Source organism: Diadema setosum, chromosome 3 (assembly GCF_964275005.1).
Source record: "Diadema setosum chromosome 3, eeDiaSeto1, whole genome shotgun sequence".
Lineage (NCBI taxonomy): Eukaryota > Metazoa > Echinodermata > Echinoidea > Diadematoida > Diadematidae > Diadema > Diadema setosum.
The window spans coordinates 14467088-14470228 of record NC_092687.1 but is presented as its reverse complement, the minus strand read 5'-3'; positions in this window follow the sequence as shown (position 1 = coordinate 14470228).

Sequence of the window (3141 nt, the reverse complement as noted above, 5' to 3'; positions counted from 1 at the left end):
TTCGTTGTTTCCAAACATTTTCATGATGTCGGTATTTCAATATCATAATATTTTTCTTAATGTACTCCATTTTCGTTCCTTGACCAAAGTCAGTAAGTCCGCCACAAGTACGGTAATCGCTACGTTTCGCGCAGTGCAATATGTGCCGAAGTGCGAAACACGTGGTTATCAAGTTCAATGAAACGCGCCGTCCATGCGTGCTTCTTGTTTGGTTTCGTATAGTAGCTCCATGGTTACGGCAAAGACAATAAACGGAGGAGGCACTCCGTATAGTGTTTTTCGTTTACAGTAAACAGTTTACATTCGATACAAACAAATCAATAGTCACGTCTTTTACTGTATGATGATCGCCAAGTCGGGAAAAAGTATCTAGAGGAACTTCTCAGTTGATACGTCCGTTATGTTCATTCTAATTTTCACACGCAGTGGTACGCAGATTTTATGAGTGTGAGATCGAAAGAAGTTTCAATATATGTTGCCATGATATTATGTAGGCCTACTGTTGTGTAATTGGGTAGGTATAGCTCTTACACTATAAACTTCAGCTTGTTGCAGCGGCATCTAGGAAAGCGATATTTTCTTCGGCATTCGGGACCTTTTTTATATTATCATTATTTTTTTGACACGTGATTCGATTGTAAGAATGAAGCGACGAATAACCCCTTTGTTTTGTTTTAGTGTTAACATTAATGTGTAATACACCAATACTGTTCAACGTGTGGTTTTTTTTTTACTGTTAAAGAAGCCAAGATAAGGCGACATTTTAATAGAATTATGCCGTTCGAACGGTTTACAGACTGCTTATAACCTGAAATAGTTGCAGTGCGCGCATTTTTTTTTTGCCACCTGTTTTCGCAGAAATTTACACTAGAAAGGTTGTCAGCTTTTTTTCTTCCGCCATTATTTCCTCTGATATGATTTGTCGTGGCCATTAAGTTAGTTTCAACCTAAAAGATACGTGTCACGTAGGTCTATTGGTTGCCAGCACGCATTTATCTGACTTGTTGTGCGGTTTCTTAAGTCTGTTGTTGTTTTTGTTGTTGTTTTTATCATTCATGGGAGGAGGCAAACAAGAGTGAGAAATGAGGGAGAGGTGAAATCAGAACAAGGAAACATCTGTTCATTTAGCTGTCACTTATGCCAGCAGTAGTAATTGTCATCACCATTGCTATTCAGATCAGTTTTAGTCATATCCTATAACATTCAATACACGACTATCATCATCATGACATGAGAGAGAGAGAGAGAGAGAGAGAGGAAAAAACCGCCACCCGTTCAAGGGCGTATACAAAGCAAACGAATCGCAAAGTAGATCAACCGGGGGGGGGGGGGAAGGGGGGGGGGGTCCGTTTCATCAACGAGTTCGTCGGAGGTTTTCACCAACAAATTTGCTATCAGCCAATCAGACGCAAGGATTTCAGTAGCTTTTAACAGTTGTCAGTGTAAATCACTGACAAAAAGTTTCATGAAACGGTCCCCAGGAAGGTGGATTCATGGTACAATATTCCGTATGGCATACCAGCAATACAAACAGACACGTTACTGCAAAATACATGATAGAACACAGCAAGCGAGCAGGCTAGAATCAAACCTCCTCCTCCGCGTTGGCCAGCACGCAATGCTAAATCCCTCTAACCAAAGATTCTATGGAAAAGTATTACCCAGTGATGAAAAAAAAAATCCAACAAATCTTTATTTCCCGTTTTCTGTTGTTGTTTTTTCTGTCTCAAACACTGTCATTTCTCATTGTAAAGTTATCTTTCGACATTATTGCAATAGTCGGGTAACGGGAAAACAAAACGTAAGGATTTTGTGTTTGATTCCGCACATATTCTCTTTATTTTACATATGTAGAGAAAGAAAGAAAGAAAGAAAGAAAGAAAGAAAGAAAGACAGACAGACAGACAGGCAGAAAGAAATAAAGAAAGAAAGAAAGAAAGAAAATGATCCCATACTAGTCTAAAGAAGTGTAAGCTTTTCACGCTGCAACCTACTAGGTGACGTCTATTCGGTGCACATGGCGCTCTCTCAAAATGAGTACTATGTCGCACGTGGAGTTTTCCTGTAATGAGCCAGAGATGAAGGGGATGCACTACCCGGGTCGTGTCAAATAGGGAAGTTATTTTATGACGGATAATGATTCCTTGGTGTTTTATTTATCTGTTCAGAAAATTTCAGTGTGAAAAAATTAGTAAAAGTGTCCCAAATCACGGTTGCTTTGAGACATTTTTTTTTCCGTTACAATTTTTTTTTCCAACCATCGACTTTACGGTGCGCTTTGCACATTGTTCTTGCCCGATCGTAGCCTTTTGTCAAGGCCCTCTCGCTGTAATGGGCGAGCGAAGCGAGCCCAGCCGACCGCGCCAGCGCGCAACCCCACTCAGCTACATTTGGGCTTTCTTCACCATACAGCGAGAGGGCCTTGACAAAAGGTTAGCCCGATCGAGGCTCCGCTTCCGTCGTAGAGCATAAGATGCTAATGAGCATTGCTCTTGACCCCATTGAAGACAAAAGGCATAGAGCGTGCGGCGGCGAGGGCTTTAGAATTGCGCAATACTGATGAGCTGAGCAAGACTCTGATCGGCGATATACACGCACCACATTTCATGAAGTGGTGATTGGCATGACGCACAATGGCGTTTGAAAAGTGTAGACACAAAGTACGATATGTATATATGTATATATATATATATATATATATATATATATATATATATATATATACTCAGTATAATCGTACTTTATATATATATATATATATATATATATATATATATATATATAATGTGAGATATTTTATAACAGCTAAAACACAAAATAGCGAACTTACGACGACATCTCTCCGTGTGTACATTTACAAAGGTTATTGGCTTCATCAATAGATAATTCATTCAAATAATGATAATAATCAGCTGTTCCCTACTATGTGACAGGCTGTTCAAAGTTTATCTTTGGAGATATACAAGGTTAATTTCCTTTTCGCAAAGACAATTCGTGTAATAATTCATTCGCTGATTCGCCAAATGAATATATGTGTTTCCCAGTCCAAAGACTTATTGAATAAATTATTGCCGGCAGGGAGAGAATCGGAACAATAACTGATGCCCATTTTTAACTCGTGTTCTCTTTGTGAAATCTCTT